The 24,461-nt window shown below is 46.0% G+C and overlaps 1 long non-coding RNA gene across 2 annotated transcripts in view; it reads left to right on the top strand.

Annotated features, from left to right (window-relative positions):
• LOC138795128 (uncharacterized) overlaps nt 1-24,461 on the top strand; it is a 118,677-nt gene that overhangs the window by 93,550 nt on the left and 666 nt on the right. The window lies entirely within an intron of this gene.

Below are 24,461 nucleotides of genomic sequence, written 5' to 3'. Positions count from 1 at the left end.
TGGATACAGTAAGTATAGCTGTTATATAGCTGCCTTCTGGAGACTGGACCTGGATACAGTAAGTATAGCTGTTATACAGTATAGCTGCCTTCAGGAGACTGGACCTGGATACAGTAAGTATAGCTGTTATACAGCTGCCTTCAGGAGACTGGACCTGGATACAGTAAGTATAGCTGGTATGTAGCTGCTTTCAGGAGACTGGATCTGGATACAGTAAGTATAGCTGTTATATAGCAGCCTTCAGGAGACTGGACCTGGATACAGTAAGTATAGCTGGTATGTAGCTGCTTTTAGGAGACTGGACCTGGATACAGTAAGTATAGCTGTTATATAGCTGCTTTCAGGAGACTGGACCTGGATACAGTAAGTATAGCTGTTATATAGCAGCCTTCAGGAGACTGGACCTGGATACAGTAAGTATAGCTGGTATGTAGCTGCTTTTAGGAGACTGGACCTGGATACAGTAAGTATAGCTGTTATATAGCTGCCTTCAGGAGACTGGACCTTGATACAGTAAGTATAGCTGTTATATAGCAGCCTTCAGGAGACTGGACCTTGATACAGTAAGTATAGCTGTTATATAGCTGCCTTCAGGAGACTGGACCTGGATACAGTAAGTATAGCTGTTATATAGCAGCCTTCAGGAGACTGGACCTGGATACAGTAAGTATAGCTGTTATATAGCTGCCTTCAGGAGACTGGACCTGGATACAGTAAGTATAGCTGTTATATAGCTGCCTTCAGGAGACTGGACCTAAATACAGTAAGTATAGCTGTTATATAGCAGCCTTCAGGAGACTGGACCTAAATACAGTAAGTATAGCTGTTATATAGCAACCTGCAGGAGACTGGACCTAAATACAGTAAGTATAGCTGTTATATAGCTGCCACCGCTTTAGGACTTGGGACATGACATGGCAGTCCACTCAGCCATTCAGAGACTGTAGTGCTGTGTCCCGCCTCGGCAGCTTAATGGCTGAGCAGGCCTGCAACATCATGTCCAAAGTCTGTTTCCTGGAGCCAGGGAGGTAAGTTATTGTTTTCACCCACCCCCTTCCTTGGCGTTTTGAAAAAAATGGGTCTGGCTAAAGTTTTGCTTTAATAAAAGCTGTAAAAATATTTTTTTATTTGCCGGAATACCCCTTTAATTTTACAATCTTATGTTGTATTTCTACCTGTGATTGTGGCCAAGAAGAACCAAGTCCACCACGATATTTGCACCATATGCAGAAGAGGCTTTATGCAACATGTATTTTTTCCCATTGTCTGATGGAACTATTCCTGAGGTGTAATAAACACATTTTTCCCCTATGGATTAATCCAAGTGTATGTATAAGCGATATATATGTGATAAGATAAGGCTTAAATAACTTTCACCGTACAATGTCATACAATGGCCCATATGAGGTCTCAGCGATGCCCCTTATGGCCCGTTTTTGGGATGCCGTTTTTTACAATTTTTTTTTTTTAATCTGGAAATCACTTTAACATGTGACATTCTGGGAAAATAAATGGATTTTTATAGCTCAGCATTCTATGCAGAAAATGTGAAATTATGCTTGAGCGTTTATTACACGCTAATAACCACGAGACACACATTATGTTCCCTGTTCGGCTCCGTGCTCCGGGGTGACTTGGTAAATTAAGGACAAAGCATTTACAATTCCAACATATGTAAAAGCATTGCTCATTGGGTATTAAGCGCATTTACAGCGCAGACAGAAAGCATTTGTCACGCCTTCCCTCCAGACGACGTCACGCCGCAGCCGCCACACCACCCTGGGCTTATTGCCTCATTAACGGACATTGTTCACTAAGGAAAATAAAGATAGGCTGGGATTGTAGTTGGAGGTTGTGAATTCTTTCTTCTGCATGGCGAATTTATTCATCCACTGAGATTTGCTGTAATACCATCCCATAGCCGGCCGATGATGATGATGGTAAAGTGACTTTTCACTGGAAATTATGCCGATAAGAAGGGTCCGCTTGTGCTATGGACACCATGACCCTCCTGTGGCCTAACACTAAATCTAACAGGCCGACCATGTGCCATCTATACTGCTGGTGTCTTATGTGATAGAGGGCCATGTGTGCCCTATTGTGTTGGCTATAGTAGCTTTACACCCCTTATAGTTACACCCATGGGCACTAAGGGTACTGTGTGCATAGGCAGCCAGGCTCTAAGGCTTACCATACACATCTGTGCCAACACATAGAGTGTGTATGTGGTTTTAATGGGTTGAAGGGAGAAAGCTGTTGTTATACACTTCTGGTGGTGGCTTATCTCCCCAAGAATAAAAAGGATCAGACAGATGATTTCTCCCCATTTCTGGGGTTGAGTTAGGAGGCTCCCATACACATTACATGGACAGTTTGAATGGCCATGATTCAGTGGCAAAAGCCACTTGGCACTAAATAACTTTCCTCCAAAAAACACTGTCATTTTGATGTGTTAACATTGGGAGAGATTTCTCAAACATGGTGTAAAGTGAAACTGGCTCAGTTGCCCCTAGCAACCAATCAGATTCCACTTCTCATTCCTTTACAAACTCTTTGGAAAATGAAAGGTGGAATCTGATTGGTTGCTAGGGGCAACTGAGCCACTTTACACCATGTTTGATAAATCTCCCCCTTTGACTTAGGTTCCATTTAGATGCCTGATAAGTGCCCACTACAAGGCCCAAGGAGGAGGTTTTACTTGGGACAATTGTTGGGGGGGGGGGGGAGCCTATGCTGTCCTTACTAGAGATAGGCATTGACTTCTATGGGATTTCTCTAGTGGACATGTCAATTCTTTGGACAGATCTGTGGCAGAACATTCTGCTCGTAAATCCCGCCTTGTGAACAACAGAGCAGAAATCCCCTTGAACACAATCGGACATTGCTCTGTTCATATTTTACAGGTGGAATTATAAGTGGCATATACGTAACATTAAGCGCGGAATCAGCTCAAAATTCCTCGCCTGTTTCTCAGTGTGAACATAGCCGTACAGTCAGAACTTAGGTGTGAGAAATGATGTCAGGAGACATTTTCAGCCTCCAAGCAGCAAACATGGACAAAGACCTGAGACTGAAAGTATATTAGGAAGTTACAGAACCTTTCATATTCCAATGATCAGGCCGGAAATCTGTTTAAGGCTCTAATAGGAAGTAAAGTACCGTCAAGTGTCAGCGAGCCGAGCTAAATGCAGAAAGAGGTTTATCATTTTGTTTTCAACAAAACCGCATCTGTCATCGAGCCAAATCCATTAGGTCTCCTTGCCAGGGTTCATTCTGGGATATTACTCATAGGAAGATGGGGCAGGCCCATATATTATTCTAAGTGTTCAGGAGATAAGGTTAGTGCCTTTGATGACCACTTGTCTGACAACGCCATTTTCATCACCTCCTTTCAATCTCCTACAAGATCTCTCACTTCCTGCGAGCCACTTCAGAAGTCGGTGATGTAATTGCGTCTTGTCCATCATGGGCTCATTCCATCGGGGAGGGTCGGGGGGGGGGAGATCATATTGAAAAATTCCTTTAACCTAACACCTCGGATACGCCAGACCAGCAGCTACTCTTATAATGCATCTATAGAGCATTAAGCATTGGCCGTCACCACCTCATAAGGATGCTAGGTAGAAATTAGAGATGAGTGAACCTGGAGCATGCTGGAGTCCATCCGAACCCGAACTTTCGGCATTTGGTTAGCGGTGGCTGCTGAACTTGGATAAAGCCCTAAGGCTATGTGGGAATCATGGATATAGTCACTGGCTGTATCCATGTTTTCCAGACAACCTTAGAGCTTTATCCAAGTTCAGCAGCCCCAGCTAATCAAATGCTGAACGATCAGGTTCGGATGGACTCGTACCTGAACCGGATTCGCTGCAACGCGACACCAGGGAACGCTGAGAGGTAAGGATGCAGTGTTAATTATTTTCTATATAACTGCAGCTAGGAGAAGAGGATGTGGTCGACAGATATTAGGTATGTGTGCTTTCTTTTACTTCCGGTGGATGGGGCCGGTTTGGTTCGGAGAGGGAGAAGGGGGATAGATATCTAATAAAAGGCCCTATTACTTGGCACAATATTAAAGGGGTAGTGCGGCGGTAAAAAATTATTCACAGAATAACACACATTACAAAGTTATACAACTTTGTAATGTATGTTATGTCTGTGAATGGCCCCCTTCCCCGTGTCCCACCACCCCCACCCGTGTACCCGGAAGTGTAGTGCATTATACATACCTGATCCGTGCCGACACGCGTCCGACATCTTGTGCCAAACGTCATCTTCGGCCGGCCGGCCCGAACACCTTCGATCTTCCCAAGTGCCGGCCGGTCGGAGGTGTTAGGGCCGGCCGACCGAAGATGACGTTTGGCACAAGATGGCGGACGCGTGTCGGCACGGATCAGGTATGTATAATGCACTACACTTCCGGGTTCACGGTGGGGGTGGTGGGACACGGGGAAGGGGACCATTCACAGACATAACATACATTACAAAGTTGTATAACTTTGTAATGTGTGTTATTCTGTGAATAATTTTTTACCGCCGCACTACCCCTTTAAAGGAGCAAGTGAGTGCCAACCTGTCAGAAGTAGAAACAAAGAACAAAAAAAAAGGCAGAGCGCCTCATAGAGTAGTACCTCAGGATAGAAATAATGATCTAACACATGTAAAAAATCATTGCTCACCTTTTGGGGTTGTGGAAACAGAGCCACAACACCCAGCAGCACATGTAATGGTGTCCAACACACCTCCCAGGGATAGGGGTAGCAGCAGTCTTCACAACAGGTCTAAACCGGGCTCCTTATGCAAGGACCCGTGGAGTCAGGTTAAAACCAAATGGTGCCAAAAAATGACAAAAAATGACCTGGAGATTGCGCTCACCACCAAACAACGTAGTAGAAACCGATGTTCACATAAAACACGATTTATTCAGTCCAACAATAACGCGTTTCAGGGCTATGGCGCCCCTTCGTCAGAATCTGATGAAGGGGCGCCATAGCCCTGAAACGCGTTATTGTTGGACTGAATAAATCGTGTTTTATGTGAACATCGGTTTCTACTATGTTGTTTGGTGGTGAGCGCAATCTCCAGGTCATCTTTTGTCATTTTTTGCCACCATTTGGTTTTAACCTGTCAGGTCAGGGCTCGCTTGCTCCTTGTTTCCCGTTTGCTGTTGGAAGCTGCGGCGGGGGGGGGGGGGGGGGGGGGGGGGGGGGGGCGGCGCCCAAAGAGGAGAGTGGCAGTCTGCAGCCACGGCACCTATTACATAAAGAACCAGCCAGCAGACCGTCACTATTGGCATTGTTTTTTTTTTTTTTTTCTCAACACGTTGAAAGAGCATTAAATAAGTTGCATACACACATAACTTCAATATTTGCAACTTTATTATCTTCAGTGAGCTTAGGTTACATAGTTACCAAAAATGCTTCAGAAAGAAGCGTGAGCTTCGAAACGTCGCAGTACAAGATTGCTCCATTTGTTCCGTGAGTGTCCGGACGTCCCATGTGAACTTGGATTAGCCCGGCTGGGCGGTGGACATTTTCACATTATTAGAGGTTCTCTCATCAGCGTGATCATTTCTTTGTCACTTATTGGTGAAGCATTTTTGGTAACTATTTAACCTAAGCTCACTGAAGATAATAAAATTGCAAATATTGAAGTTATGTGTGTATGCAACTTATTTTATGGACTTTGGGAGTGCAGGCTCCTGAGAGAACCTTGTTAACACAGTGCATTTATTCATGTTGGACGTTGAAAGAGCAATCAGCCGACATAGTGCATGTTGGTTGGTCGTTGCCTTTTAACACTACCTACTACACCATAACGGCCGATATTTGTCCAAATACAGCCGACAATCGCTTGATGTGATAGGATATTAACACATATTACAAAGTTATATATTTGGGATAATTACGCACGTCTGCCCCTTGTAACAACCAGTGGGGGTCTCAGCACCCGGACCCCGACCGATAAAAACCTCTGACATGTCGCTGTGTCAGAAGTTTGTTTAACCGTTTCACTACCATGGGTCATTGATGCATCAATGCCCAGGTCGTTTTAGCCGGGACCCGCCCCGAATGACACAGGCACAGCTCCTGCGCCTGTGTCATTCTGCGGTGTAAATTAACGTTGCTGCAGCATCAGGCATAGGCTGCAGCGAAGTTAATTTACAGTGCAGCGGAGGGAGGGGGTTAAATAATATGTACCCTTTAATTTGTCCCATTCTGAGACATCGCTTGCCCCCACCCCTATAATAGTTAGTCCAGTGCTCTGGCACATTCTACCCTCTAATGCTGATGCATTTCCCATAGTAAATCTCCCCCATTGTCTCTAAACAGACCCTCGCTGCATGACAACTCTACTGTAATATATTGACTGAGAAAAGATTGGGCAATATCTCTCAACCGTCTGTAGCAGGACACGCTTCCGGCAAGTTCCTTCTGTAGTTCCTTGTAGGTAAAAATACCAGCCATGTGTATATAGAAGATGAAACGACCCAATGAGGATTGTGACACTTCCCACGAGAGCCGGTTTCCTGAATAATGTAACTCTAAACTGAAATGAGATAATATCAGGATCAGGTTTTAGACTCCAGAGACAGGACATGGTCGAAAAACATCAATATTTTTCCAGAACATAAAACCAGGCACCTTTACACGCTCGCCACTGGGCCGCAGTCAGCCGGGACATGATTCATTGGCCGCACCATAGCAATGTTATCTGATATTAACATAACTTCCCTCACCGCAACTTCCCTGGATTGATAGCGTTCTGCAGCCACCAGTAAGAAGGAAACCCAGAATACCACAAGAAGCCGCTCACTTTCTCCTGTTTTTACTGAACTAAAACTTCTTTACAATAATTCACATATTCCTTGATTTTATTAACATCTTCATATCAATAATATTGCCATATTATATACTAAGGGCTCGCATCATGTATACATCTTGGTGGCACGCCACAGTGTGATGTCGGCATATATGAGCATAGGCTGGACCGGGCACCATTGACTTTAACGGGGTTGTTCGCTAAAAATAATCCAATCAATTAGTGCCAGAGATTTGTATATTACTTCTATTAAAAAATCATCAGTCTTCCAGTACTTATGAGCTGATGTATGTCCTGCAGGAAGTGGTGTATTCTCTCCAGTCTGACACAGTTCTCTCTGCTGCCACCTCTGTCCATGTTAGGAACTGTTCGGAGCAGCAGCAAATCCCTATAGAAAACCTCTTCTGCTCTCCAGAATGGAAAGAATACACCACTTCCTGCAGGATATACAGCAGCTGATAAGTACTGGAAGACTGGAGATTTTTTTTACAAATCTCTTCCCCTTTTATTCTTTGTGAACTACCCCTTGAATGGCTTGAATGTGCTTAGCTAATGGCTATGCTCAAGTTATTTTCTGAACTTATATTTGTGTGTTCACATTAAACTCTATGGGCCTTTCAGGCGTATGCTGTGATATATGTCGGGATGAAGCTGTGGTATATGGCATATACTGTGAACGTAAGGGCAACATAGCTTAATTTAATGAATTATAATTGTTTTCCCCAGCATAGTCCACCTCCCCGGGAATAAAGGTGAGGTCGCTGCTCGACTACTATAGGGCTTCATATGTTTATGGGAACTCTGTCGGCCTTGGATCTAGGCACATTGATGTACTATGAACATTGAAAAGAGACAACCATCGGGCAGCAATGATGGGATGAGTAGACAGGTCCTGGATTGGATTGCCTTGCAACAGATAAGTGTCAGGAACTGGAAGAACCGCATCAGGTGCTGTAGAGAATTTTTAATTTAAACAAGAAAATTCATACTTACCTGGCTGCAGCGCTGCAATCCTTCAGTGTCTCCTCTCCATCCTCTGCAAGTGAAGTCACTAGTGCGTTAGTGCACTGGGGAGGAAGCAGCCTCTTGTGGCCAGAGGAAAAATGCTGCCTGCAAGAGAGATAGACAGAATGGGGAGGAAGTAGCTCCTCGCCCTGTTACAGTGTCACATCACTGCACCTAACTGCAAATGCTCATCAGAAGCGCTCACAGTTAAAGAGCCCAATGCACAGGGGCCCAGGTCGGCAGAGGGACCCTGAATTACCAGGGGACACAGGGAATATGAGGTTTAGACCATGGGACCACCGGAAACTGTAAACCACCGGGCAGCCGCCCAAACAGTCCATATTATAATCCGCCACAGGGGTAGGTAAGTATACCTTCTTAATTTTTACAGAGTTATGGAATAACGCCTTAGTACTATAGTACTGTCAAACATACTTCAGCACACTGGTCTCGGTTGTATGACAGTTGTGGTAAAACTCCTGAGAATTGCAACCATTGCACAACCACAATGTTATAGGAACAATCTAGAATCTTATAGGAACAATCTGTATTTTTCCAGAAATCTTGCCCCCCCCCCCCCCCCCATAGAATCAATGATTTTACTATGACTGCTGTGTGATACGTTGCCATGAAGCCTCAGGCCTTATTCACACGTCCACATAAATTCTCAGAATTTGCGGATTCGCAAATATTGGTGGGATTTAGCTTCGCGGCCAATGAGTGACTGCTGTGGTGTCCCGCCCCAGTCACTCACTGGCTGAGCGGATGCGCAAAATACAGAGCACAATACGGATGATATTTTATAGATTGCAGAGAAAAAAAAATTTCATCCTTAAGAATACATTGATGTGTGAATGTAGCCTATCGGTGTGTGTATGTTTCTATAGTGTGACCTGCTGCCTCCGTTGTATACACAGATCCCTATTGATAAAGATAGGATAGATTTTTTTTATTATTTTTTTTTACTTCTTCTGGATCAACACAAGGGGGGAGATTTATCGAACATGGTGTAAAGTGAGACTGGCTCAGTTGCCCCTAGCAACCAATCAGATTCCACCTTTCATTTTCCAAAGAGTCTGTGAGGAATGAGAGGTGGAATCTGATTGGTTGCTAGGGGCAACTGAGCCAGTCTCACTTTACACCATGTCTGATAAATCTCCCCCAAGATGTCAATATTAGTAAATGTGAGGCCTTGAGTCTCGTGCTATATATCTATGTAATCTCACATGTCATAGCAGAAAGTGATAACTGCATCCATACAGGAAAGGGAAGTGGCCCACTGCCGTTGTCTATTTTACCAAGAAAAGAGAAGTAACATTGTGCAATGATCCATATGTGAGGATATTGGTAACCGGCAGCACTTCACATTGAAGCCTTTGTAACGTCTAATGTTGTGTATTTATAGAAATATACTACATGTGCACTAAGCAATGGCTCAGCCGCCATAACACGTCCTCAGCTACGGATGGGAGCGGATCGCAAGAAACGACGCCATCACCTCGTAGGGTTACAGCCACATATTGTATTGTACTGTACAAATTCTGGGTCCTGTTAGGCGAAGTCACTTTTAACAAATAAGATCGATTATCGATAACCTGAAATCGTTCACCATATTACACAGAACGATAGTCGTTAGTTACTCCATCAGATCCGGGCAAATGCAGGAAAGATGTGGAATTATGCTGCGTTTACATGAAACGATAATTGGCCCGATCGTACGATTAACGATATCGTACAGAAAATTCGTTTTGCGATAGTTTTGCGATCGCTTAAGCCTATCTCACAAATTGGTTAAATCGGCGAACGACTGTTCACACGGAACGTTCTGCGATTTTTTTGCGAAGATCAACGACGATTTGAGAACATGTTCAAAGATCAAAATGAACGATTTCTCACTCGTCGTTTGATCGTTCGCTGCGCTTACACGTACGATTATCGTTTGAATTCGATCGTTATCGGGCAAATTTGCACGATAATCGTTACGTGTAAACCCAGCATTACACAGAATGATTAGTGAACGATTAACGATGATTTTGGTGTCAGCACCAAACGATTGATGAACAATTTCTCGTTGGTCTTTGATTGTTGCCTGAATTTAATTGAAACGATTATCGTTTAGTTTCAAACTATATAACAATAATTCGCACAATAATAGTCCCGTGTAATAGGGCCCTAAGGGACCCATGGCCCAATCTGGAGGAGCAAGCGTGCGCCAACCTGTCAGGTCAGTGCTTGCTTGCTCCTCACTCCCTACTTGCTATTAAACGCACCGACAATGAGTGGGGGGGGGGGGGGGGCTGCGGGAAGCTGTGGGGGAGGGGCAATAAGGATCTAAAATTCATCGGCCAACAGACCATTGCTATCCGCATCAGGATTTTGGTTCTTGTTGTTAACCAGTGATCAGCCGAAATCGTGCATGTCAGCTGATCATTGTCTTTCAGCATGAGCTATTACATCGAGTGATCATTGTCCGAAACGGACGGTAATTGGCCAAATATGGCCGATAATCACTGGAGGAGCAAGTGAGCATTCACTTGCTCCTCGTTCTCCGCTCGCTGCCGGTGCAATTACATGTGCCGGCAGCTAGCGTGTAAATGGCGGGGGGGGGGGGTATAAGGATCTAAAGTTCATCAGGGAACCCCATAAGAGATAGTGGTGGTCTGCTGCCGCCCCTCCTATTACATGGGGTGACAGCCAGCAGACCATTGTTGCTATCCGCATCCTGTTGTAAACCAGCGATCAGCCGAAATCAGCATGAGCTATTACACCAAGCGATTATCGGCCGGAACGGACATAATCGGCCAAGTACAACCGATAATCGCTACCCTATCTGTAATATGAATATGTTTCACCGTCCTCGACCTATAAATGTTGTGCGTTTGCTCCAGTGGAACAGCTGAGCCGGAGATGTCTGGCACTGCAGACACAGCCCGTCCCGGTATATAGAGCGACATTGAGTGGCTGAGCTCTAATAGATGGAGACACACCGCTGCGCCGCCTGTAATCACATGGCTTCATGTTTTCCCTGTGTTAGGGAAACACTGACTTTCCTGGGGAGCGGTGAAGGTTTTGACAGCACATTCTTTCTTTTCTGCTCAACCAGTCAATGGTCAATACAGTCAGTTAGGATTTGACATGGTCAGATGGAAACAGCGGCCGTGCAGAAGAGAGAGGAGGACTACAATTCGCTCTTTCACTGCTGCTGGTAGGACTAATAAAGAATTCACACAGTTAGCTGCCATGGAACCTCGCCGCCTTCCTGCCCAGAGCGAGTACCAAGCGCGGTCCTCGGGCAACTTACAATGAGCAATGTCTAATAAGGTGAATCTGTCATGGACGGGAACTCCGTGTATTAATCAAACTTGCCTCTTGCTGGGGGTAAGGCCGGGGTCCAGGATTCCGACCTCAGGTTCTCGCTTCATTGGCTACTCATGTAACTCCATCATGTAATATGCAGTGAACCAAGCAGGGATATAGCTAAAGGGGGGCAGAGGTAGCGGTGCCAGACAGACCCCGGTGCACCACAGGGCCCAGAGGTCCATTTGCCATAGTGTATAAATTACACATGGTGGATGATGGGTCGGGATAGATTTCACCTTCAGGCTGAGGAGCTCTGCGTTAATTCTAAGTGAATGAAACCCTGGAAGAACAACCAACAAATTTTAAAGGGACTCTCCCAGCACCTCTGATACCCCTGAAACAGCTGACAGATACAATAGGTGACAGGGAAATAAGTTTAAGCATACCACATGTCCATAGTATAAGCATAACTTCCTTAAAGGGTTTTTTTCCACATTCAAATTAACTGGTGACAGATATTTGTAATTTATCTAATTAAAAAATCTCCAGTCTTTCAGTACTTATCAGCTGCTGTATGTCCTGCAGGGAGTGGTGTGTTCTTTCCAGTCTGGAGAGCGGTAGTGGCTTTCTATGGAGATTTGCTGCTGCTCTGGACAGTTCCTGACATGGACAGAGGTGGCAGCAGAGAGCACTGTGCGCTTACAAATCTCTGACACTTTCTTGGACCAGTTGATTTGAAAGAAAAACATTTTTGGTGATCAACCCCTTTACAGTTTCCTAGTCTCTTTGCAGTCTCTACAGCTTTTCGCTTTCTCAAGTTGCTTTGCTTCCCAACGCCCTAACCTCTCCATTGGTTTGTATGGACAGCATGTAATGTGAACTCTCAGTCCAGATTATTACTTTCATCTGCACTATTGATTTATGCAAAGTTTGTCGAAACAAGCACAACTATTTAAACAGTGTCCGTCGTGAAATATTGGTAGTAAGTGCACCCCCCAGCACTCTACCATCCCCCCCAGCAAGCCCACCACCACCACCAACAACAACAACAACAACAAATATTTTGTTATGGCTTTTCTATTCTTCATCACCTGCATGATTGACATACAAGGCTGAAAGCAAAACCCTGTACATCAGACATGCAGGGCAGGTAGGAGAGGGGGAGGCATGCATGCTGCAGCTCAGCCATGTGTGTTTGGAGGAGGGGGACAACATATTGCTATCCTATATGTATGGGCAGCTTTATATCTATAGACTTCAATGGTCCAGGATATTTCCACACAGTTCAGTGGTCAGTGCTACATCTCTTCATTACTACTATGGGTTGCAGTATGGAGATCCGAGGGTCTCGTTCTCCTACTATGTGAGGGTCCTAGGCTTTGTTCTCCACCTTATGGCATATCCTATGGAGAAGCCCATTAATAATGCACATTTTATCCTCTTTTTTCCTTGATTCTGCCCGGGCTGCAGATCCCATATAAAGAGGCAGTAAGATCTGAGCTGATCCCGCTGCTTTATTGCCTCCATTATGGGGCCACAGCTTGGGCAGGTGTTGTCTTTTTCTTTTACCTGGGTCTCAGGTATTGAGGAAGAATTCTCTGCCAATTACACACATAATTACATGGTGCCGCTCGACAAAATGGGATTGACTGTCATGAAAAGTACGTGTGATTAAGAGAAGAAAAGGAGAATTCACAGGGTGTGTACCGAGCCGCGGCTCACACTATTAAGCACAAAGATGTGTCCCGCAGTAAAGCCAAACTAATAGCCTTTTTCTTCCTCTGATCCTCTAAGTAAAATAACTCAGCCAGCTGTTTGTGTGTTTCGCAGCCAACTTCCAGCTATGTACTTTTCATTGTCCCCCCCCGCTCTTCCAGCCTCCATTATCGTTATTATTACACCTATTATGCGTCCAAATCCAGGGCCGCCATGAAGACGAACAGAGAACGAGAAGGTAATTAAATGCATAAATTAATTGGGACACATGGGCTTAGCCGAGCGGCCGTACAGCGAGGTCTAACAGGAAAAAGATCAACAACTGAAGAGCAGCCCCCCTCCCCATACTACTCCCCTCCCCCGTAAATATAAATCCAAGTCCTCTTTGATCAAGCTGTTCCATGTTTTCTATTCAGCTCTTTGTAGTGTATGTGTTTTTTCCAGTTATAAAAAAAATGGCTGCCGCTATATCTCTCCGTTGGCCAGCTCTGCCGAACTATAGGTGAGCAGTGACTTCTATTAAAATGACAGGAGTCCCTGCTTCTCTGCAGAATAATGTGAGAATACTTACCTGCTCCCTGCTCCTGCGTGTGACCAGTCCTGGGCCGCCATCTTTCTCTTCAGTGATCGCTGAATGGTCACTAGAGGCCAAAATAAAAAGACATCAGTTTGGATCAGGCCACAGACATAGGAGCCAAAATGTATTATGACAGCACCTCTCCAGGACTGATCAGGAAGGTATACAGTACATACCTGGCTGTTCAGCAAATCACTAAACAAAGTACAAAAATTTGGCTTCAAATTATTAGATCAAAATCTATTCACCCATCACTAATCATACACTGTGAATAAAAGATAAGCACTGTTAGTAGGACATCCCTTTAAAGTCCAGTCTTGCTTACTTACTACCCATACGGTGTTCTAGCTAAGACTGAACTACTCTTCCTGTCTCCCATGTATCTAAAGTGCGCTGTGAGTGGGTGGAGAGTGCAATAGAAGAAGTAAAGAGAGAGATGATAGGGGAGAAGAAGAACAGATTCCCATTGGTTCGCAGATCCATGTGACAAACAAATAAACAATAACCCTTTGCACACTTCAGCTGTGCAGCATTTGAATACACATATCTAATACAGCGACATCTAGTGGTGAAACTTTATCACTACCTTCATCACCACTTTTACACAATAAGTACAGACTTTTCTGAAGGGTATAACCAATAGTAACACCAGTGGTAGGGCACCACACCTTCTCTTACCTCAGTGCCGTTCCGGTGCAGTCGTGTGTTCTATGGTCCTGTTAGGAGCACTGCCTACCCCCATAGCACCGATCCGGCCCTCCTCCTCCATTGATTATAATTATAGAGGGACATATAGGAACTATGGGTGCCCCAGTGCTCCAACAGTCTCACCGGACCGTGGAGCAAAAGACTGCATTGAAAAGGCGCCGAGGATGAAGGTAAGAGACACATCTTCCTCCCCGGCGTCTCCTGAGCAATAGGGACATATCAGCAGGTTAGATTTGCCTAATAGCTGATAGTTCCCCTTCAATCTGAGACAGATCAACAGGGCGGGAGTGCTTTCTGTGCCTGTGAGATAGACCCAGACCCCTGCCAATCAAAACCTTTGACTTGTCTGTATGAAATATCGTAGATTATTTAAAGTGACAGTGCCCATTTAGTATATAAAAAACTTGACAATCCACTTAAGACCTTTTTGCGCATTTTCCGTCACCTCTCAGCATTTTGTCGTATTGTTCGGGAGATTTCCGCGGGACGTTGTGTAACTTTTCCCAGGGCATCTGCTCCTCGTCGTAGCATCGCTTTATAGTGGGGAAGTGATCAATGCTGGGGTGTGTATTGCTGGTGTTATCAGGTTTCTGCCTTCTGCCGCCACTGAAGTTAAGAGCGGATTTCTGCCTTTAATCTGCTGTGCGTGCGTGATCCCCGATCCGAGGGCATTCTCTGTAGGGGATATTCAGGCTGACAGTGGCGGCCATTGTACCGCAGCAGCAGACATCTGAACAGAGTATCCTCATTACTGACCTTCCATGGCCCACAGCAGAGGTCAGAGAGCAGATGATCTTTCATTAGTTTCCTATGACCTAAAACCATAAGGCAGATGGGTAGTGCCCGAGGGCCACTTAGATTTGTATGGGAGGTCTGTGCTGATCGCATATTGTCTTCCAGCCACTACTGGCAAAGTTTATACAATATGTTGTAATGTAGAAATTGGCGGCCATTGTGTGGGTTATAGAGTGTTTGACCCCTAACTGATTGTATGTAAAGCTGAGCTTGCTGTCAGGGTCGCCTTTCTTCTATTACCGCCAAAGACCTACAGCACTAACGCAACCTGGGATCATGGCGGTATTCAGGTTCTGATAATAGCAGACCGACTCTTTTAGGACGGTATGTCGTCCATGTCTCAGACTCCAGTAAACTACTACCTTCTAAGAAACTATTTTCTATATTGTATTCCATACATGGACAGAGGTGGCAGCAGAGAGCACTGTGTCAGACTGGAAATACTTCCTGCAGGACATACAGCAGCTGATAAGTATTGGAGGGTGAGATTTTCTTTTTAAATAGAAGTAAATTACAAATCTCTGGCACTTTCTGGTACCAGTTGATTTGAAAGAAAAACATTTTGGTGTACAACCCCTTTAACATAGGTCAACTTCTAAATAAAGATGAGGAAACCTCAAGCATACTTGGGTTTGTCTGAACCCGATCGCTTGGCATTTGATTACCAGTGGCTGAAGAAGGTAGATGCAGCTCTAAGGCTGCCTGGGAAACATGGATACAGCCATACGCCATAGGCTGTATCCATATTTTCCAGGACTGCCTAGGGCTGCATCCAGCTTCTTCAGACATTGGTAATCAAATGCCGAACAATCGGGCTCAGACAAACCCTACCATACTCATGGTTCACTCATCTCTAGTGCTGAGCATTCACAAGGATCAACTGATCCTCTGATAAGGTTGCACGAACGATCACTGGACCCTTCATGTGGTCTTTTACCTGTTTTCACAAGGCCATGTGCGTCCAATGCCGATGAGTTTATTGGCCACAGTAAAGGCAGAAGCGCTGGTGTTTTCTCGTCCGTCGGCTGATCACTGGCCCTTTTGCACAGCCCAATTATCAGAAACCAGTGCTCCTATAAATGCTCGTTGCCAGATAACCGGCCCGTGTAAAAGGGCCTTTTGTGGTGTCCCACCATGGGTGTCCTTTCCCAGTTACTCCTATCACAAAAGCTTTTTCTCCAGGTTAAGTGGTGATGAAGGTATTTTAGAATTTCACCATAAGATGTCAGTATTTTATATGTATGCTTTTATGTATTGCACAGCTGAAGCCAACAAAGGGTTACTGTTCTATATGTTCTATGTGTTTTTCCTGACCTATGAGAGATTCTCTTTCTTTCTAGCCTATCATTCTTCTTCTTTTCTTTGCACACATTCCTTTCCACCACTCACAGGGTCCCTTACATAGCCCTGTAGGAAGTTACATGATGGGAGGAGGTGTAGCGTCAGTCTTACCCAGATTCTCATGGGAGAAGGACACACAAAACAGAAGTCCCTGCTGTAGCCAAGCCAGGGCCTGGCTCTGCCAGGACCCTTGTCAGTGTTCAGTCTAGTCTGGTCTGAGTCTAAGACAAACATGTGTGCAGAAGCAACCAGAGACACTCAGTTCTTTCAGTCTATTTACTATATCTATTATGCAGTGCTAGACACTACCAAGGAAGAAGAGTCAGGGATCATCCTAGCCCATGCAGTGAGGCCAGTCTGCTCTAGCTCTTACACCCTAAAGGGACAGTGTTCCTCTAGTCTGGGGCAATTCTATTATAAAAGTCCCCAGTCATAAATCAGCTGAACCAACTTTGTCAGGACTTTCTGATGTGTATAGGGGCCTCCTGATTCTTCACCAACATATCATGTCATGGGAGAGAAGGAACAGCATGTTAGATTTTAGCTGTCGAATAGAGATGTGTGAACTCTCAGCATTAGGTTACTGGTGGCTGAAGGGGTTGGATGCAGCCCTAAGGCTGCCTGGAAAACATGGATACAGCCATAGGCCATAGGCAATATCCATGCTTTCCTGGACCCCCTAGGGCTGCATCCAACTTCTTCAGCCACCAGTAATCCAATGCCGAGAGTTTGAGTCAAGATGAACCTGAGCGTGTGAGATTTGCTCACCTCTACTGTCAAACTCAAATACTTTTATTTTCAGGAAGATAAGCTGCCACCAGAGCTGTCTAACAGCAGCTTAAAGGTAAAGTCCAATGTCTGCCATTTTTTTCAAACGTGTCGGGAAGGAGATGGCTGAACATACCAATATGCACCTGCCTCCCTGGCTCCAGCGCTGGGGTCCACTGTCCTCTGCTCCGGTCCCCCGGCAGCTTCCTGGTCTGAGCGGGGACTCAGGTTGTGACATGTCAGCCTCACTCAGCCAGTCAGTGGCCGTAACAGGGTGACTGGCTGAGCAGGGCAGACATGTCACAACCTGGGTCCCATAAAGTGTCCGGGGGTCCGGGAATGGGAACCGGGAGGTAGAGGCATGTTGTTCTGTTTAGCCACCTCTTCCTTGGCTCTTCTGGGGGAAAAAAAAGTGTGGCGCCGGACTTCCCCTTTAATTTTCCTTTCCCATACAGAACACATAAATGTTCAGCTGAACCAAAACCTCATGGATGAGATTTATCAAACATTGTGTAAAGTGAGACTGGCTCAGTCGCCCCTAGCAACCAATCAGATTCCACCTTTCATTTTCCAAAGAGTCTGTGAGGAATGAAAGGTGGAATCTGATTGGTTGCTAGGGGCGACTGAGCCAGTCACCATGTTTGATAAATCTCCCCCCATGTGTATTGGGCTGGTTTGGGTATAGGAAGAACTTACAGTACGGTAAGGTGTATGGGCACCTTTAGTGTCAGCACACACCAGAATGTTAAAGTGTAAGGGCCCTATTCCACCGGACGGTTAACGATTAACGATCTCAAACAACCGCTTTTGCGAAAGACCTGAAAACGTTCACTCATTTCCATGGAACGATAATCGTTACTTATGATCGTAATCGCGATCGTTTTTTCTTCGCTATTTATCCGCTATTGCATTAGTATCTATTGCGAACGACCGAACGGCATCTTATTCAATGTAAACGATTTGCGAACGAGCAACGATAAAAATAGGTCCAGGTCTTATAAAGCGATCAAGGATTTCTCGTTCGGTCGTTAATCGTTAACTGCATTTCAACCGAACGATTATTGTTTAGATTCGAATGATTTAACGATAATCTGAACGATAATAAATTTCGATTGGTCAGGTGAAACCTCCATCAACTCCTAGACAGGGCCGGGAGAAGAGCCCAGTCGACTGCTTGACTCCTTTGCTCATTGCTTTCCCTTTCTAAAGCAAATCTATGGAGTCCGACTTCTGCACTAAGATAGGGAAGCAGCGAGTTGGCTCTCTCTACCGTTCAGTGGGTGTATGAACTTCCAGACCCCGACCGATGACATTTACAAGTGACACCTCGACACTAACACACTTTTTCCCCCTCCTTATTGCTCTGTTCCCATTGGGTCGGGGTTAAGGGGAGATACTATGTTTTTTGAATAGCTTGGTTATGGACTGTATTATGGCTGTTTGTTTTTTTTTCTACTGGAATTCGTAAGAAAAATTACACGGAACGATAATCGGCCGAATCGGCCCTATCTGGCCGATTAATGTTCTGTGTAATAAACACAACCATCAGCTGATCATTGCTATAGGTTTGGACCTATAATTATTGGGCCCTGATTGTGCACCGCTATTACACGTAGCGATGCGCGGTCGGCGGCAAACAATTATAGGTCCAAACCTTTATCAACTATCAGCCGATAATGGCTGATGATTTGCAAACTGCATCAATACCTATCCATGGTCCAGGGCTCCTCCTGCGCTCTGCTTCTCCCTGAGTCCCGTGCGCTGCAGCTCTGCCAATCACTGGCTAGGACCGCCTCGGCCAGTGATTGGCTGATCAGCCTGTCAGCTAAGACAGGCCTCTCTGAAGCTGCAGAGCTGCAGGGAGAAGCGGGCCACAAGAGGAGCCCTGGACCATGGATAGTTAATGTATGCCGTTTAAAGCAAGGGCTGCAAGGACGTGGGTAACGATGTCCATGCAGCCCTTGTTAAACGATTATCGGGCTGTGTAATAGGCCCAGTAAACGAGCGCCGATCTAGCAGATCGGGGCTCAGTTACAGTTATTATCGGGCCATGTAATAACACCCTATATCAGGAGGACAATAAAAGTTGCAAACAAAACAAACAAACAAAACACCACGTTTACACGACAGGGTCGATGTGTTGACGGCCACTACATTTCCGCCCCTTGATGTGTCCGTGCCAACCTTCTCGCTTATTTACTAAATGTTTTGGAGAGTAATCCAGGCTCCTGGGCCGAGCGCGTACTCTGAGGTTGCCTGGAGCCTTCTGCTGCATTGTAGGACGGGTGGGTGGGTGTTATTTAAGAAAGAATCCCTCTTTTGGTAGAAATATTAAGGGAACATTGGCATATTAATATTCGGCATCCAGTTCTCATTAAAGTAGCTCTACAGTTGCAGGAATTGTTTTTCCATGGTCCCTGACGTCCCATAAACCAGAGCAGCGCTAGAAGGATTTGACTATTTTGTAGTCCTTGCTCTGGGAGTTTTTACTATTACCTAATGTTTCCATCCCAGGTTACTGGAACGGCCCTATAAATGGCACCTTTCATGAGCCAGCGTTGGAGCATAGGACTTTATTTTTGTAGCACGCTGGTGGAATCCCTTTTTTCTCTGAAAATATCCCTTCTGTCTGGGAACGCTTACAAAAGCAGGATTTTCCAACACACATCTCAGCTGAAAGAAATTGTAATGGCTGCTCGACAATGGTGGAGCCGGGGGCTCTGGGGATCAGTTAGGGACCGGAGAACTTCTACCAATGCCACAAAGTATTTTCTGTTTTTATTTTTGCCATCTGTGTGCCAGGGGGCATGCACCAGCCGGCTCATAACTCAGCTTTTTCATCTGTTTGTTTAATACATTGAGCAGAAGTTTGCATTTAGGGTTTATTTTATGTTGTGTTTACTCCGCACCAATATGATGACTTCAGCGCAATACAATCAGATGGAGACGGAATCGTGTTAAAGGGCTTGTTCAACAACAAAAAAAAATTCTTTCACATAAACTTGTGCCAGAGATTTGTAATTGACTTCTATAAAAAAAAAAAAAAATCAAAAGTTTTCCAGTACTTATCAGCTGCTGTATGTCCTGCAGGAATGGTGTATTCTTTCCAGTCTGATACAGTGCTCTCTGCTGCCACCTCCGTCCGTGTCAGTAATAAATCCCCACAGAAAACCTCTCCTGCTGCTCTGGACAGTTCCTGACATGGACAGAGGTGGCAGCAGAGAGCACTGTGTCACACTGGAGAGAATACACCACTTCCTGCAGGACATACAGCAGCTGATAAGTACTGGAAGACTGACTATTTTTTAAATAGAAGTAAAATACAGATCTCTGGCACTTTCTGGAACCAGATGATTTGAAAGAAAACATTTTTTTGTGAACTACCCCTTTCATCTACCTGAACTTTTATTCACACAGCTACATTCACAGATTATTATGGACCCCTAGGCAATCCTGTGTGGTGATTTTGAGAGGCATCAGTGCTGAAGTTTGATATAATTTCAATAACAGGACATAAGAATAATATACAGCCTTAAAGGCTATGGACACCTCTGCAGTAATTTTATCTTTGATTTGTTTCCTGAATACAAAACAAAGTAACTTTCTAAATAGTCTAAATTTCCAACCATTTAGATTCAAGTGTGTCTGAGTTTTGGCTTTCTCAGTGTTAGACATCAAGGGGGTTTACACAGGTATCAGCCAGGGGGGAGATAAACCTTGTAGGACAGCTCACACAGGCTGGAAAGAGATGGGAGAACAGATACAAGGCAGTCTGTGGGAAAAGTGTCTATAGACTGATGAGGTTGCTGATTATTTTATTATATACAAAATGCTCAGATGGACATAATTCATGTATCTAGGATGGCTGTGTAGTCTCCAATCTGCTTATATTTTTCTGAGTAAGTTTTAGCCACTGATCATTTGTACAAGCCTGCATGGCAATTTAGAATGCAGGGGTTGTCCAACTTTATTACCAACGATCAGCTGAATGTGGGGAAACATTGCAGTATAAGGCTGCCTTAACACTTCAGGAAATGTATTTCCTGACCCATAGGGTTCTATTGGGCACAGACACCCTTCAGGATTTTTTCTGAAGGGTGTCCCTGCCAGAAAATAGGCATGTCCTATAATTGTCCGAAATTCCCTTACAGATGCCCCATAGAATCTGGGATCTGAAATTCCAGACAGCTCAGGATTTGCATTCAGAAACTGTCTTTAATTTTGGATGCATTGCTTGGCAGCCTTGGCCAGCATCGGCACCGGGCAAGTGCCAGGAGCAAAGAGCGCATATAGTTAAATGCTGCACTGCATTATGTCTCCAGCCACAAGAGGCTGCTGTCTCCTCCCCTCCCCCACCCCACCAGCATTGCAGCACAAGAGTGACATCATCCGGAGGAGGGACGGAGAGGAGTTGCAAGCCTAGGGCACACACAATCTAGGCCATGCCAATTTGACACAGGGCTGCACGTTTAAAAGTTGTTTTTTAGGACAATAACTGCATCACCTGCTGAACGGACCCCAGGACAGGATTAAAAGCAGCTATCTGACGTTACAAGCGGTTTGGGGGGGTCAGATTGTGGGTACAAAGTCACTTTAAAGTGTGGTGGTAGAGCTTAAAGTGTCACTGTCGTTAAAATTTTTATTGCAGAAATCAATAGTCCAGGCAATTTTAAGAAACTTTGGTTTTAATTGGTTTTATTAGCCGAAAAATGAATTTTTATCATGAAAAAGCAGTTTGAAGCTCTCCCCCCTGTCTTCATGGTTTTCCTATGGAGAGAGAAAGTAAAAGCAGCAAAACAGGACAACAAAGAGTTAATTTACAATCACATCCAGGCTTTCTCCTCCTGCAGTCACCACTGACCTCTCTGACCTCTAAATAGCACTCTGAATAGCTCCCCCCAGGGGCGTAGCTAATGTCTCCTGGGCCCTGGTGCGAGAGGCCAACTTGGGCCCCCCCCCCCTCCTTTCACGACCAAGTGATGCTATTGGTGTGTATATATATATATATATATATATATATATATATATATACACACACACCAAGACAGATATTACCAAGAACACCAGCATATTGGAAGAGAAAGTATTATCACCGTACATATTACCGCCATACTGTTACCGACCAAATCCTGTATACTGAGACCAATATTACCAGTAATACCAGTATATAGGAAGGAAACATTACTGCCACACCACAACCACAACCATCACCACCATATTGTTACTGACCAAATCCAGTATACTAAATCACCTCATCCAGTCATATAGAGGTGGATGCAGCTGTACACAGGCTCTATACACCATGTACATTACAGTGCAGTTATATCAGGTGACTCACAGGAGACGTCTTCTCTGATCGGAGTTCTTCCCTTATCTTCTTCTCCATCCGTCCTGGGCCATTATGAGAACTTCTCCGAGCCACGAATCCACAGAATCTGCCAGACAGACATATTAGTCTCCTCACACTGGCACCATCCTCATCTCTATACACGCTGCACATCTGTATTGTCCCCTTTACACCCTCATTTAGTGGGTAGCCCTGACTCTATGTGACCCCCTAATAATATATGCCCCCCTCTGTGTATTCCCTCTCCCCCTATGTTGCCCCCCCCCAAATAGATGGTCCCTCTCCCCCCATGTTGCCCTCCTTATAGATGGCCCCCTCTCCCCCCACCCTCCCTTATAGATGGCCTCCTCTCCCCCCTCCTTATAGATGGCCTCCTCTCCCCCCTCCATATAGATGGCCCCCTCTACCCCCTCCCTTATAGATGGCCTCCTCTCCCCCCTCCATATAGATGGCCTCCTCTACCCCCTCCTTATAGTTGGCCCCCTCTACCCCCTCCCTTATAGATGGCCCCCTCTCTCCTCACCCTCCCTTATGGATGGCCCCCTCTCTCCTCACCCTCCCTTAATGGATGGCCCCCTCTCTCTACTCACCCCCCCTTAATGGATGGCCCCCTCTCCCCCCACCCTCCCTTATAGATGGCCCCCTCTCCCCCCTACCTTATAGATGGTCCCCTTCACCCCCCCCTCCCTTATAGATGGTCCCCTTCACCCCCCCTCCTCCCTTATAGATGGTCCCCTTTCCCCCCTCCTCCCTTATAGATGGTCCCCTTTCCCCCCACCCTCATAGATGGCACCCTCTCCCCCCCACACCCTCATAGATGGCCCCTCTTTCCCCCCCACCCTCATAGATGGCCCCTCTCCCCCCCACACCCTCATAGATGGCCCCTCTTTCCCCCCAACCCTCATAGATGGCCCCCTCTTCCCCCCCCCCACCCTCATAGATGGTCCCCTTTCCTCCCACCCTCATAGATGCCCCCCTCTTTCCCCCCACCCTCATGGATGGCCCCTCTTTCCCCCCCACCCTCATAGATGCCCCCTTCTTTCCCTTCACGCTCATAGATGGCCCCCTCTTTCCCCCACCCTCATAGATGGCCCCCTCTTTCCCCCACCCTCATAGATGCCCCCCTCTTTCCCACCACCCTCATAGATGCCCCCTCTTTCCCCCCCACCCTCACAGATGGTCCTCTTTCCCCCCCACCCTCATAGATGGCCCCCCCTCTTTCCCACCACCCTCATAGATGCCCCCCTCTTTCCCCCCACCCTCATAGATGCCCCCCTTTCCCCCCACCCTCATAGATGCCCCTCTTTCCCCCCACCCTCATAGATGCCCCTCTTTCCCCCCACCCTCATAGATGCCCCCCTCTTCCCCCCACCCTCATAGATGCCCCCCTCTTCCCCCCCACCCTGCAGGCTGATAAAAAACAAAACAAAACTTAACTCACCTGACAACGCGCTCCCACGTTGATCCTCACTCCTTCGGTCTGTCCCCGGCTGCTGCGCGGCTGCCGGGGGTGTCGCGACTTATCCCCGGCAGCGCGCGCATCCCAGAGCTCCCTGCGCGCCGGAACCGGAAGTCAGGGCCCAAGGCGCGCAGGGAGGTCTGGGATGCGTGCGCTGCCGGGGATAAGTCGTGACACCCCCAGCAGCCTCGCAGAAGCCGGGGGAAGACGGAGCCGGACTCTTGTGACCGCAAGCAAAACAATGCTTGCGGTCACAAGAGTGATTGATCGGGAGGGCCTGAGGGCCCCCCTTTGTGGCGACCGCGGTAGCTACACCACTGGCCCCCCGCTGTGTCATCCTTTGTTCTCAGCTCTCTGCTGCCCGCTAATCTCGCTCCTTCCCCCTCCCCTCTTCATAGCACAGACAGATCCGACTGATGAAAAAACAGTCGAGATTTCCTGATTCTGAGCAGTGGATGACAGAAAGGAGAGGAGGGGGGGACCTGAAGAAAGGCTTTTTACATGCAGATAATGGCATATTTGTCTAATAAACCCAATTACAAATTTTCTTAAAATCGCCTGGACTATTGATTTCTGCAAAAAAAAAACATTTTAACGGCAGTGACTCTTTAAAGAGCAACTCC

Source organism: Dendropsophus ebraccatus, chromosome 6, assembly GCF_027789765.1.
Source record: "Dendropsophus ebraccatus isolate aDenEbr1 chromosome 6, aDenEbr1.pat, whole genome shotgun sequence".
NCBI classification, from domain to species: domain Eukaryota; kingdom Metazoa; phylum Chordata; class Amphibia; order Anura; family Hylidae; genus Dendropsophus; species Dendropsophus ebraccatus.
The sequence above is the reverse complement of the archived record's forward strand: the minus strand, read 5'-3'. Positions and strand labels throughout refer to the sequence as shown.